The sequence below is a fragment of the Notamacropus eugenii genome, chromosome 1 (genome assembly GCF_028372415.1).
Source record: "Notamacropus eugenii isolate mMacEug1 chromosome 1, mMacEug1.pri_v2, whole genome shotgun sequence".
NCBI lineage: Eukaryota > Metazoa > Chordata > Mammalia > Diprotodontia > Macropodidae > Notamacropus > Notamacropus eugenii.
This window is the reverse complement of record NC_092872.1, coordinates 519,345,719-519,359,750: the sequence shown is the minus strand read 5'-3', so window position 1 is coordinate 519,359,750 and position 14,032 is coordinate 519,345,719. Positions and strand designations below refer to the sequence as shown.

Below are 14,032 nucleotides of genomic sequence, written 5' to 3'. Positions count from 1 at the left end.
TGTATCCTTTTAGAGTTTATTGTATAATATGGCAGAAGGTGTTGGTTTAAGATTAATTTCTACCATATTGATTTTGAATTTTCCCATCAGTTTTTATTAAATGTGTAGTTTTTTTGCATCTAATTTGTGCTTTCTGGAGTTTGAAACACTAAATTATTATGTTTCATTGTTTCTGATTCTCCATTTTCTAGTCTCTTCCCCACTGATCAATCTTTCTAACTTTTATTTTATTTAAAAATTTTAAAAATTAATTTGTTTTCACTTTTCTACAATTACTTTCATATATCTTAGATTCCCCCTCCCCCGCCTCACCTTCCCTCCTGTCTCTCCCCTTCCTCCCTGAGGCAGCATGCAATCTTATATAGGTTTTACACATACATTCTTATTAAATACATTTTCACCTTAGTCATGTTGCATAGAAGAATTAACATAAAAGAGAAACCATGAAAACAAAACAAAACATAACACGAGAAAATGGTCTGCTTCATTCTGTGATCCAGTTCCATAGTTCTTTCTCTGGATGTGGAAGGCATTTTGCCTTGAGTCCATTGGGAATTTTTTAGGTCCTTGCATTGCTGTGAAGGGCTAAGTCTACCAGAAAAATTCCTCACACACTGTGATTGTTGCTGTGTACACAGTTCTTCTGGTTCTGCTCCTTTCACTCAGCATCAGTTCATATAGGTCCTTCCAGGTGTCTCTAAAGTCTTCCTGTTCATCATTTCTTATAGTATAATAGTATTCCATTACATTCATATACCACAACTTCCATTCCCCAATTGATGGTCATCCCCTTGATTTCCAGTTCTTGACCACCAAAAGGAGCTGCTATAAATATTTTTGTACGTGAGACCCTTTCCCATTTTTATGATCTCTTTGTGATATAGTCCTAGAAGCAGTATTGCTGAGTTAAAGGGTATGCACATTTTTGTAGCCCTTTGGGCATAGTTCCAAACTGCTCTCCAGAATGGTTGGATCAGCTCATAGCTCTACCACCAGTGAATTAGTATTCCAACTAATTTATCACTTTCCTGTTTTGTCATGTTAGCCAATCTGAAAGGTGTAGTGTGGTACCTCAGAGTTGTTTTGATTTGCATCTCTCTAATCAAAAGTGATTTAGAGCATTTTTTCATAAGACTATAGATAGCTTTAATTTCTTCCTCTGAAAACAGCCTGTTCATATTCTTTGACCGTTTATCAATTGAGGAATGACTTGTATTCTTGTACATTTGACTCAGTTCTCTGTATATTTTAGAAATGAAGCCTTTATCATAGACACTAGTTGCAAAAATTCTTTCCCAGTTTTCTGCTTCCCTCCTAACCTTGGTTGCATTGGGTTTGTTTGTGCAAAAACTTTTCAATTTAATATAATCAAAATTATTCATTTTGCACTTCATAATGTTCTCTATCTCTTGTTTATTCATTCTCCATAAATCTGACAAATACACTATTCCTTACTCCCCTGATTTGTTTATAGAATCAATCTTTATATCTAGATCATGTATCCATTTGGACTTTATTCTTGTGTATGGTGTCAGGCATTGGTCTATGCTCAGTTTCTGCCACACTGTTATTCAGTTTTCTCAGCAATTTTTGTCAAACAGTGAGTTCTTATCCCAGAAGCTGGGCTCCTTGGATCAAACAGTAGATTGCTAGATTCATTGACCACTGTGTCTTGAGTACCTAACCTATTCCACTGGTCTGCCTCTCTATTTCTTAGCCAGTACCAAGTGGTTTTAATGATTGCTGCTTTATAATACAATTTGAGATCTGGAAGGGCTAGGTCACCTTCCATACCATTCTTTTTCATTAGTTCCTTTGATGTTCTGGATCTTTTGTTCTTCCAGATGAATTTTAAAATTATTTTTTCTAGGTCTAGAAAATAATTATCTGGTAGTTTGGTTGGTGTGGCACTGAATGGGTAAATTAATTTAGGTAGGATTGTCATTTTTATTATATTAGCTCAGCCTACCCATGAACAACTTATGTTTTTCCACTTACTTAGATCTGACTTTATTTGTGCGAACAGTGTTTTGTAATTGTGTTCATATAGTCCCTGGGTTTGTTTTGGCAGTGAGACTCCCAGATATTTTATAGTGTCTACTGTAGCTTTAAATGGGATTTCTTTTTCTATCTCTTGCTGTCTGGCTTTGTTAGTAGTATATAGAAATGCAGATGATTTATGTGGGTTTATTTTGTAACCTGCAACTTTGCCAAAGTTCTTTATTATTTTAAGTAGTTTTTTACTTGATTCTTTGGGATTCTCTAAGTGTATCATCATATCATCTGCAAAGAGTGATAATTTAGTTTCTTCTTCACTTATTCTAATTCCTTCAATTTCTTTTTCTTCTCTAATTGCTACACCTAACATTTCTAGTACCATATTGAATAACAGTAGTGATAATGGACATCCTTGTTTAACCCCTAATCTTATTGAAAATGCATTCAGCTTGTCCCCATTACATGTAATGCTTGCTGATGGTTTTAGGAAGATACTGCTTATTATTTTATGGAAGGCTTCATTTATTTCTATGCTCTCCAGTGTTTTCAGTAAGAATTGGTGGTGTATTTTATCAAAGGCTTTTTCTGAATCTATTGAGATAATCATATGGTCTCTGTTAGTTTTGTTGTTGATATGATCAAAAATACTGGTAATTTTCCTAATATTGAACCAGCTCTGCATTTCTGGTATAAATCCTATCTGATCATAATGTATTATCTCATGATAAGTTGCTGTATTCTTTTTGCTAATATCTTATTTAAAATTTTTGCATCTGTATTCATTAGAGAAATTGGTCTATAATTTTCTTTCTCTGTTTTGGCTTTTCCTGGTGTAGGTATCAGAATCATATTTGTATCATAGAAAGAATCTGGTAGGACTCCTTCAGCAATTTTCCCAAGTATTCTATATAGTATTGGAATTAACTATTCTTTAAATGTTTAATAGAATTCACTTGTAAATCCACTTGGCCTTGGAGATCTTTTCCTAGCGAGTTCATTGATGACTTCAATTTCTTTTTCTGAGATGGAGTTATTTAAGTATTCTGTTAATCTGGGCAATTTATATTTTTTAAAATATTCATCCATCTCATATTGTCAAATTTCTGGGCATACAGTTGGGCAAAGTAATTTCTAATTATTTTAATTTCTTTCTCGTTGGAAGTGAGTTCACCCTTTTCATTTTTGATATTGGCAATTTGGTTTTCTTTTTTTAAATCAAATTGACCAAAGGTTTATCAATTTTATTGGTTTTTTCATAAAACTAACTCATAGTTTTATTTATTGGTTCAGTAGTTTCCTTAATTTCAGTTTTATTAATATTAATCTCTCCTTTGGTTTTTAGTATTTCTTTTTTTTAATTTAACTTTTAACATTTATTTTCACAAAATTTTGGGTTACAGATTTTCTCCCCTTTCATCCCCTCCCCCTGCCAAACCCAAGCATTCTAATTGCCCCTGTGACCAATCTGCTCTCCCCTCTATCCTCCCTCCCTGCCCTTGTCTCCGTCTTCTCTTTTGTCCTGTAGGGCCAGATAGCTTTCTTGACCCCTTAACCTGTATTTCTTATTTCCCAGTGGTAAGAACATTACATTTGATCCTAACACTTTGAGTTCCAACATCTTTAGCTCCCTCCCTCTCCACCCCTTCCCCTTGGAAGACAAGCAATTCAATATAGGCCAAATCTGTGTAGTTTTGCAAATGATTTCCATACTAGTTGTATTGTATAGGACTAACTATATTTCCCTCCATCCTATCCTGTCCCCCATTACTTCTATTCTCTTATGATCCTTTCCCTCCTCATGAGTGTCGACCTCGGATTGCATTCTCCTCCCCATGCCCTCCCCTCCATCCTCCCCCCCACCCTGCTTGTGCCCCTGTCCCCCACTCTCCTGTATTATGAGATAGGTTTTCCTATCAAAATGAGTGTGCATTTTATTCTTTCCTTTGGTGGAATGTGATGAGAGTAGACCTCATGTTTTTCTCTTTCCTCCCCTCTTTATCCCTCCACTAATAAGTCTTTTGCTTGCCTCTTTTATGAGAGATAATTTGCCCCATTCAACTTCTCCCTTTCTCCTCCCAATATTTCTCTCTCACTGCTTGATTTCATTTTTTTTTTTTTTGAGATATGATCCCATCCTCTTCAGTTCCCTCTGTGCACTCTGTCTCTATGTATGTGTGCGTGTGTGCATGTGTGTGTGTGTGTACTCCCCTCCAGTGCCCAGATACTGAAATGTTTCAAGAGTTACAACTATTGTCTTTCCATGTAGGAATGTAAACAGTTCAACTTTAGTAAGTCCCTTATGACTTCTCTTTGCTGTTCACCTTTTCATGGTTCTCTTCATTCTTGTGTTAGAAAGTCAAATTTTCTTTTCAGCTCTGGTCTTTTCATCAAGAAAATTTGAAAATCCTCTATTTCATTGAAAGACCATTTTTTCTCCTGAAGCATTATACTCAGTTTTGCTGGGTAGGTGATTCTTGGTTTTAGTCCTAGTTCCTTTGACTTCTGGAATATCCTATTCCATTCCCTTCGATCCCTTAATGTAGAGGGTGCTAGATCTTGTGTTATCCTGATTGTATTTCCACAATACTTGAATTGTTTCTTTCTAGCTGCTTGCAATATTTTCTCTTTCACCTGGGAATTCTGGAATTTGGCCACAATGTTCCTAGGAGTTTCTCTTTTTGGATCTCTTTCATGCAGCGTTCTGCGGATTCCTTGAATATTTATTTTGCCCTCTGGTTCTAGAATCTCAGGGCAGTTTTCCTTGATAATTTCATGGAAGATGATGTCTAGGCTCTTCTTTTGATCATGGTTTTCAGGTAGTCCCAGAATTTTTACATTGTCTCTCCTGAATCTATTTTCCAGGTCAGTTGTTTTTCCAATAAGATATTTCACATTATCTTCCATTTTTTGAATCTTCACGCTATGTTCTGTGATATCTGTCTTTCTCATAAAGTCCTAAGCGTCCATCTGTGCCATTCCAGTTTTGAAAGATCTATTTTCTTCAGTGAGCTTTTGCATCTCCTTTTCCATTTGGCTAATTCTGCTTTTGAAAGCATTCTTCTCCTCATTGGCCTTTTGAACCTCTTTTGCCAATTGAGTTAGGCTAGTTTTCAAGGTGTTAATTTCTTCAACATTTTTTTGGTTCTCCTTTAGCAGGGAGCTGATCTGCTTTTCATGCTTCTCTTTCATCCCTCTCATTTCTCTTCCTAGTTTTTCCTCCACCTCTCTAACTTGATTTTCAAAATTCTTTTTGAGCTCTTCCATGGCCTGAGCCCATTGGGTGGGCTGGGACACAGAATCCTCGATTTCCGTGTCTTTGCCTGATGGTAAGCATTGTTCTTTCTCGTCAGAAAGGAAGGGAGGAAGTGTCTTTTCTCCGAGAAAGTACCCTTCAATAGTTTTATTTCTTTTCCCTTTTCTGGGCATTTTCCCAGCCAGTGGCTTGACCTCTGAATATTCTCCTCACACCCACCTCGCCTCCTGGTCCTCCCAGCCAAAGTTTGGGGTCTGAGATTCAAATGCTGCTTCCAGCCTCAGGGCTTTGGGCGGGGGCAGGGCTGCTATTCAGTGTGAGATTAAGTTCAGATGGTCAGGTCGGGGCAGGGCCGCCTCTCAGGCTCAGTTCCCTCAGGGGGTTTATGCACAGACCTTCCACAATGGATCTAGGCTTCCGCCCGCTTGGGGAGCCCCTGTCTGCAGCCTCCTCTCAGCTTCTATCTCCCGGGGGGCCCGAGCCATGGGGGCACCCCACTCCCCTCTCGACCCGCCAAAGAGACTCTCTCACCGACCCTCATCACCTGTGAGTGGGGGGGCTTGTGCCGCTGCTGGAGATCCCGTCTCTGAAGCCTGCTCGGAGCCGTGGCCGCCGCAGGTCCGGGCTGGTCTCTGCGTCCGCAGCGCGACAGACCTTTTACGAGAGGTTTGCAGGTCCCTCTGTGGGTGGAGGGACCTGCGTGGCCACAGGATATCCCGTCTCCGTAGCCTGCTCGGATCTTTTCCTCACGGTGTCGCGGCCGCTGCAGGGCTGCACTCAGCTCCCAGTCCCGGCGCCCAGTCCGCAGCGGGAAGGACCCCCCGCGAGAGGTTTGCAGGTCTCTCCTGAACAGAAATCTCCCTCGCTCCAATATTCCGTGGCCTCTGGGTGCAGAATTCACCGTGAGTTGGTCCCCTCTAGCCGTTCTGTGGGTTGTGGGTTTCGGAGCTATGTGTATGTGTGTCTTTCTACTCTGCCATCTTGGCTCCGCCCCCTTTAGTATTTCTAATTTGGTATTTACTTGGGAATTTTCAATTCATTCTTTTTCTACCTTTTTCAGCTGCATGCCCATTTCAGTGGTCTCCTCTTTCTCTATTTTATTCATGTAGGCATTCAATGATATAAAACTTCTCCTAAGAATTGCTTTTGCAGTATCCCATAAGTTTTGGTAGGTTGTCTCATTATTGTCATTCTCTTGAATGAAGTTGTTGATTGTTTCTATGATTTGTTGTTTAATCCACTCATTCTTTAGGATTAGATTATTTAGTTTTTAATTAATTTTTGGTTCATATTTCCATGGGCCTTTTATTTCATAGAATTTTTACTGCATTATGATCTGAGAAGGGCCCATTGAGTATCTCTGTCTTTCTACACTGGATTATGAGGTTTTTAATGCCATATTATGTGGTCAGTTTGTATATGTGCCATGTACTGCTGAGAAAAAGGTATATTCCTTTCTATTCCCATTCAATTTTCTCCAGAGATCTATCATATCTGCCTTATCCAGAGTTTTATTCACTCTTTAACTTCTTTCTTGTTTATTTTGAGGTTAGATTTATCAAGTTCAGAGAGGGGGAGGTTGAGGTCCCCGTTACTATAGTTTTGCTGTCTATTTCTTCCTGTAACTCCCTTAACTTATCATCTAAGAATATGGATAGTATACCACTTGGAGTATATATGTTTAGTAATGATACTACTTCGTTGTCTATGGTGCCTTTTAGCAGGATATAGTTTCCTTCCTTATCTCTTTTTATTAAATCTATTTCTGCTTTTGCTTTGTCTGAGATTAGGATTGCTACCCCTTTTTTTTTTTTTTACATCAGCTGATGCACAGTATATTCTGCTCCAACCTTTTGCCTTTACCCTGTGCATATCTCTCCCCCCCCCCCCCCCCCGTTTCAAATTTGTTTCTTGTGATTAACATATTGTTGGATTATGGTTTTTAATCCATTCTGCCATCCGTTTTATGGGAGCGTTCATCCCATTCACATTCACAGTTACGATTACTATTTGTGTCTTTCCCTCCATCCTCTTTCCCCTCCATTTGTGCTTTTAGTTCTGTCTTCTCCTTTCCCCTCTACAGTAGAGTTTTAATTTTTGACCTCTGCCTCCTTCAGTCTTCCCTCCCTTCTTTCAACCCCCTTCCCTTTTACTCCCCTTTTTCCTTACTACTTCTTCCCTCCGTTTTAGCCTTTCCTCCCTTTTCTTTGCCCTCCTGCTGCCTATAGAGCTAGTTAGATTTCTATATTTAACTGAGTTTGTTGATCCCTTCTTGAACCAAATCAGATGAGAGTAAATCTCAAACAATGCTCATGTCCCTCCCCTCTTTCCCTTTACTGTGATATGTTTTTGTGCCTCTTCCTGTGATGTAATTTACCTTTTTTTGCCTCCTTCTTTTCACATCTCCGGTTACAATTCCTTTGCACCCTTAAATCACATTTTTATCATCACATTTAATTTACATCCACTCCCTCTATCTATGTATATCATATCCCTTTTATATATCATAATAAACATACAATTCTCAAGATTAACAAGTATCATCTTCCCTTACAGAGATGTAAACATATTGAATAAGCAGTTTTTTTCCCCGTTTACTTTTTTATGCCTTTCTTGAGACTTGTGCTTGAAGATCAATTTATCTTTTGAGTTCTGACCTTTTCATCAGGAAGGTCTGGAAACCCCTTATTTACATCTCATTGCCTGAAATATTATGTTCAGTTTTTCTGGGTAATTGATCCTTGGTTGTAATCCAAGCTCCATTATCTTACAGAACATCATATTCCAGTCCCTCTGATCTTTCAGTGTAGAAACTGCAAGGTCCTGTGTGACCCTGACTGTAGCTCCTCAATATTTGAATTATTTCTTTCTGGTTGCCTGCAGTATTTTTGCCTTCACTTGATAGTTCTGGAATTTGACAACAATATTCCTTGGTGTTTTCAGTTTGGGATCTCTTTCAGGAAATGATTGGTGGATTATTTTGATGACTATTTTGCCCTCTGAATCTAAGACCCATGGGCAATTTTCCTTGATGATTTCTTGGAAGATATTTTCCAGGCTCTTTTTTTCATCATGGCTTTCTGGTAGACCAATAATTCTTCTATCTATTTATTCTTTAGAATTTTTATTCTTTAGATTCTATTTGACTGATTCTTAATGTCTCATAGAGTCTATTACATTCTATTTGCCCAATTCTAATTTTTATAAAATTGTTTTCTTCAGTTAACTTTTGCATTTCCTTTTCCATCTGTCCAATTGTTCCTTTTAAGGAGTTATTTTCTCTAGTTAGTTTTTGTACTTTCTTTTCCATTTGTCCAATTTTCTCAATTAGGTTTTGTACTTCCTTTTCCATTAGTCCAATTTTCCTTTTAAATTCTTCTGTGATTTCTCTGTTCATATTTTGAAAATCATTGGCCAGTTTTTCTTCTACTTCCCTAATTTGGCTTTTAAAATCCTTCTTGAGCTCTTCCAAGAATTCTCTTTGGGCTTAAGACCAGTTCATATTTTCTTCTGAAGTTTCAAATGAGAGTGCAGTCTCAATGCTGACCTCTTTGGTATTTGTGTTTTGGTTCTTGTCCCAATAGAAAGATTCTATCGTCTTATCTTTTCTGGTTTGCTTCTTGCTCATGATGATCTCCCTTTTCCTGGCTTTTAAAGTGGATCTCTGCTTCTGGAGTACAGGGGGCTCTGTCCTACCATTTTTGCGCTTAGAACTTGAGACATTGTGTATTGTGACCTCCTGGTTCTTTCAGGTAGAAACTAGAATGCTGCAGCTTACCTGATGCTCAGCTAGCTAGTGTGCCAAAGCAGAGGCCAGGTGAAGTGTTTCTGAATTTCCCCAGAGTTGCCCTGGAGCTAGCTGTGTTAAGTGTGGGGGAGGGGTGTTTTGGCTACAGGAGGTCTTCTTTCCTAAGCACAGATAGGCTCAGTGGTTGGTGAACCCTGTTTGTGCTAGTGATTTCCCAATTCCCCTGGCTGTGCTGAGGCATGCCTGGAGTCCTGGTGTTGGTGATTATGGGCTCCAACCACCCCCACCCACCCCACCCCTGGGGCCTCAGGATCTCCTGGTTCACTGAGGTGGGGCTGTCTGGGATAGGCTCTAGTCCTGCACTGGTCCCCTTCAACCACAGCAAGCGGAACCTCCTTTGTGATTTTCCTAACCTTACGGGCTAAGAGAATGTTTACCCTTTCGGTTGATCCCACTGTTCCAGGATTTTTCCTGGGGAAATACTCTCTGGGTTTTTCAAGTCAACAAGGGGAAGGGTAGAGCATTTACTGATCACTCTGCCATCTTGGCTCCCAGAAGTTCGAGGAGATAGACTTACAGACATTTAATCTGTGGGCTGATAGTGTTAATAGTGGTTGCTGCAGTTACCTGGGGTTCTGAGGTTGTCTCTCACTCGGTTCCACTGGACTCCTATCCTGGGCTGATATGTTTGAGATTCCACAATGCTGCTGCTGCTTCAAACTGCCTGGGGCTTCCTGCTTGGCTTTGCTACGGCAGGGTCTGTGCTGGTACAGCCTGTGCGCTGTGTGCTCCTCCAGCCCCGTGCAATAGATCCTTCCTGTTGATTTTCCAGTGTGCCCTGGGTTGGAAATCTGCCACACTCTGTCTCTGTTGGTTTTGCCACTCTAAAATTTGTTCAGATTCTCTATAGAGGTATCTGAAGGAGTTTGTCTTAGAGCTTAGGTGAGTAGTTGCTCTCATTCTGCCATCTTGACTCCACCCCAATCTTTCTAACTTAACTGATACCATAGCCACATGGTTTTACTGACTTGCTTCATAGTATAGTTTGAGGTCTATAAGTGTTATTACCAATCTCTTTTCATTATTTTCCTTGGTATTCTAGATGCTTTTCTTTTCCAGTTGAATTTTATTATTCCATTGAGTTCTATAATGTTTTCTTTTAATGCTTTAATTGGTAAAGCATTAAAACTATAAATTAACTTTGGCAGTATAGTCATTTTTACTTTTATTAAATTGGCATGGCTCAGCTATGAGCTTTGAATATCCCTCCACATATTTAAATTGTTGTTTATTTCTTTCAGGAATACTTTGTAATTGAATCCATGCAAATATTTTGTATGGTTTAGTTGAAGGTATATTTCTTCTATATAGAAATAGTTAAATAAAAGATAGAAAGTAGATGGAAAGTAATCTTACAAGGGAAGATATTAGCAGTTGAGGGAGCAAGAATAGCCTTATGCAAAGAGTGACATTAAATCTGAGTCTAGAAGGAAGCTAGGAGGAGGTGAGGAAGATAGCATTCTAGGCATAGGGTCCCACCATGTACAGGTGTGGAGATCAGAAGTGGTGTTGTGTATGAGGAAATGTGTGTGTGTGTGTTTGTCCTTCATTGCCAAAGAAGACCATGCCATCAGAGAAATAATGACATGACTTGCACTTGACTTTGTTTTGAATGAGGCAGGGCTTTGCAGGTCACCAGCCTCACTTCTCCTCCAGAGCCATCTGAATGCAGTGTCCAGATTTCAGGATAACTGGAGATGACCCAGGATGAGGCAGTTGGGGTTAAGTGACTTGCCCAAGGTCACACAACTAGGGAGTGTCAAATGTCTGAGGTGAGATTTGAACTCAGATCCTCCTGACTCCTGCACTGCTGTTCTATCCACTGCACCACCTAGCTGCCCCTGTATGAGGAATACTTGAACACTGAGTACATGGCAGGATGCATTGTGTAAGTAGGATGAAAAGATATCGCGAGTTATGAAGAGCCTTAAATGCAAGATGAATTCTCCTTCACACCGATTAGACCAGCACACTGGACAAAAGGAAAATGATGGATGTTGGTTGGGGTTGTGATGAAACATGTACATAATATCCTGTTCATGAAACTGTGAATTGTTCTCTCCATTCTCTCCAATTTGAAACTCTGTCCCAAAAGTTACTCAGCTGTGAATACACAACTGTGAATACCTCTGTTAAATTGGTATAAGTCAAAGGGATAAAGAGTAAATGACCTTTATGTTCACCCTGCTCCCATGACTATTCTGTTCAAAAATACTTATAGCAGCTGGCAAAAAAACAAGAAATGGCTTTGGTGCCCAATAACTGGCAAATAGCTGAATCTGTTATAGTTTATGGATGTAATGGAGTACTACTGTGATATGATACAAGAAATGATGATATGGGTGTGTTTAGAGAAAATTGGAAAGATGTGTGAACTGATACAGAGTGAAGAATTAAAGCAGGAGAACAATTGAAGTAATAATAATATAATTTTTGCAAAGTCAAACTGACATTAAACTTAAGAACTCTGAGCAATGTTATCACCAACCATGATTCCAAAGGATCATTCATGTGTACCCTTTTACCCATTTGTTGACAGAAGCGATGTACTTAGGCTTAAAAAATTGCATGCGTACACACACACACACTCAGACATGCACACACTGTTAATGGCTACAATAGGAATTTGTTTTGTTTGGCTGTGCATATTTGCTGTCAGAGTATTAATTGAGTAAAAAATTAAATAAAATTTTAGAATTAGAAAGTATAAAGGGAGAATTGCCTCTAATTTCTTAGAGACTGGACCAGAGTAGTAGAGAAAAGAGAATAATTGCCAGAAATTTAAAGTGTAGAATAAGGGAAAAGAATTATAGGTTGAGATTGATAGTTTTTATTTTTCTTTGTAAAGTAAGAGGCAAAGGCTTCTGTTGTGTGGGAAGGAATGGCATAGTTGGTTTGAGGAGAAGAGAGGGTTTGGAATAGCTACATTGCTGAGAATGATAGTTGATCATGGAAACATAAAAGGAATGTGCTATAATAATGTAAGATGCTAGTTGAGATTATATTACATGAATTTGTAGTGGGCCAAATTGGTTCATTTCAACCCATGACTTCCACCAGCAATGTTCAGAAAATATGCATGGAGTAACAAGGAAGTCAGAATGTGGGGGTTACTCTATACTGAGGATTGCCAAGGCATTAGCAATTTTAGGAGAATTTTTTCCTCCAAAGTGCTGACAGAAATTTCTTTGGAATGTTTTATACATTGAGTTAATAAATAGAATAATTATTGATTACCTATTTATGAATTCCTATTAGCAAGACATTACATTAGATCTCTTCTCTGATTTGACCTCATTTTTATTTTTAGAACACCTTCCCATCCTCCTTGCTCAGAACATTAATCACATTAATACTACCATTCCTGGAAAGATCATTCCCCTCTGTGTATTGTCTTCCCTTGTATTTTAAGCTCCTTGATGACAGAGGACTTTCTTACTTACTTCTATTTGTATCTTTAGCACTTCACACAGTGGCAGTCATGTAGCGAACACTTGAAAAATTCTCATTCATTCAAGGTTAGAAAACTATATAATTCAACTGCTCAAATATAGGTTGAGGTTCTGAAGGCAGGAAAAATAACCCTTAACGGTGATGGTAAGACTTTGAGAACATGGAAGAGTGAAAGTATTGGGTTTTCACAATGAGGTCAGAGATATAATTGAGAGTAGTGAGTCAGAGACAGATGTGAAAATGGGAATTTCATAATTACAGGTTTTTGTGAGACAATGTATAACTAGGAAGGAAGGAAGGAAAGGAGAAAAGCATTTAATAAGTGTCAGACACTGTGCTAAACACTTTACAAATAATGTATAGCCACAGGAATCTACACAAGATGTTGTGCACGAATGACGTGCAGAGGGGTGCATCTGGAAGGGTCAATAATGATGATATAGTATGCCTGTTTTTCTTCTAAGCCCTTTGTAGTTGTAGATTTGAGGCATGAGAGAATGAGTTCATTTGATGGATGTAGTATTTCTGGATGGAGGCACATTTTTGTGATCGTAAAATGATGGAAAAGAATGTGAGTGAAAAGGTTGGATGAAGTCATTCCAGAAGCCTGAGGAGGACAGAGACTGGGGATGGGTATTGCTGGATAGGGATCCACAAGAGCAGTGCATATTTTCAGGTAAAGGGGATTTGGGGGCTTTGGGAAGCTATAGTTCTGAGTTTGCTAGCCATTAGCTTGGGAAGGCACCAGTAGGTGGGTGACCCTCATCTCTGATGTACTGTGATAATAGGAGGTCATCTGCACTGGCAGTGGCATCAGCTTACTTATTTTCTGGGGAGTTTGTGTATGGAGAGAGCATGAAGCTTTGAGTGATAGAAGTCAGTAAATGTGGGTGCTTCATGGTTATATCGAAATGACATGCTATTTCTTAGAAGACTTGGTTGACACAGTGCAGAATGCTTATAGCTATATGTGGCAATAGGTTCTGTGGCAAGACAGAGTTTGAACCCAAGTCTGGAGAGAGACTAGGGAAGGAACTTCCACACCACCTGTACCCTTCCCTTCATGACCTCTTAGTATTGGGGAGAGCTTTGGTGGTTTTGTGTTCTGAGTTAGGACAGACATGGACCAGGACTGAAAGACTCACCCTTTTGGTTCCAGTGGTGTTGACTAGATTCATGTCAGAAGTAGACCCCATCAGTTATTGCATTCATCTCACTTGGAGGGTTATGGTATTGTTTTTTTGATTTATTTAATGATTTCAGGAGAGCAACTACCTAATTCTACCCAAGATGTACTGACATATAAGAAGCAATGGATTAGTGATCTGTCGGATTGTGTTAGTCTTAATCATCTGCAGTAATTGATGTGTATATTTTAAAAACTGGCAAAATATTCATAATTTACAGAGGATCTTGAGACTTTTCCCTGGCTATATTAAAATATTCTTCACCTGCTGCTGCATCCCAAAAGTTAAAGGGTTTAATTGAAAGAGGTAGTAATACATTGGAGAAAACTCTGA

At 38.9% G+C, this 14,032-nt stretch overlaps 1 protein-coding gene across 6 annotated transcripts in view; it reads left to right on the top strand.

Moving 5' to 3' along the window:
* NCOA3 (nuclear receptor coactivator 3) overlaps nucleotides 1-14,032 on the top strand; it is a 209,903-nt gene that overhangs the window by 171,158 nt on the left and 24,713 nt on the right. The gene's annotated exons all lie outside the window — the stretch shown is intronic.